A 1,144-nucleotide genomic window follows, 5' to 3' on the forward strand; every position below is an offset into this window, starting at 1 on the left:
GCCATTGTAATTTCCAGGCAATTATCAGATTTTGAGGAAGTCTTTTTYGGTTCTCAGGTCCTTTCCCAAAACAGTGGGTAAGAAAAGGTTCATGTAGCCATTTTCRTATGAAGATTAAAAGAACTATTTTTGATGCTGCTCAGCCGCAAGTTAGCATTGCAATATTCTCCCTCCATTTKCCTTTGTGAAGTAAACAATCTTACAATCCACTCATATTCGTATTTCTTGTACTGCTCCATTTTTTCTACTCCTGCTCACTTGATTCAAAGACCCTTGCTATCGAACACGGTTAGAATTGAAAYAGTTGATCCTGTAGAGTGAAAAAGCATTGCTGCTCTGAAAATGAAGAACTCGAATGGAGTGTGAGCCACAGCGTGGAATGGTTTAAGTTTCCTCCACAAGCAGCTGGGCAGGACGTTCATTAACGGCAGGTCAACTGGCCATTTTATACACTCAGGAAAGAAAACCATGGGATCCGATTTTGTGATTTAAACAATGAGAAAGAATGTCTGTTTAAAAGAGATCCAAACAAAACACAGTATAGGGTCAAATTTTAAGTTAAAAGCTTGTATCTGGATTATCTGAAAATGACACAAAAGTTATAAAGGGTTAAATTGAAGCAAGAAGAGATGGGCAAAAAAAAGGAAGTATCTCCTTAAAGGCTTTTTAGTGCTTTAGGAAATCCTTTTTTCTGGCCTTGTTATGTGGAACTGGCCACTGACTGCAAGGTCAAGTCATCTTAGTATTTCTTTTAATGCTTCAGGTAACAGTCTAGGCAGACTAGCTTGAAAATGGGGGTGGCAATGCAGGTTTTAGTTCAAACTAAACTGCAGTGGTGAAGGTATGTTGCSCGGGCGTTCTCTGCGTGGGAGCCTCTCCCTGCTCTGCCGGAGGCGAATCTCAGCATGAACACCTTCCCTTCCGCGACAGAGGACGACTGCCGCCTCGGAGGCGGCTGGCGACCGAGGGGAGGCAGGAGCAGGCCACGGCGAGGAGGGAGCTGCCCCGCAGGGAGCCGCGGCTCCAGCTGAGGTGCCGCTCGGGGGACGCGGGGGGCGCCTGGCGGGCTCTGCGCCGCCCGCCCGGGGGGCCACGACGGCAGCCGTTGGGCGCAGCCGTTCGGAAGCCCGTGGAGGCGCGCGCG

Source organism: Rhea americana, unplaced genomic scaffold (assembly GCF_003343005.1).
Source record: "Rhea americana isolate MKP2758 unplaced genomic scaffold, rheAme1 scaffold_84, whole genome shotgun sequence".
NCBI lineage: Eukaryota > Metazoa > Chordata > Aves > Rheiformes > Rheidae > Rhea > Rhea americana.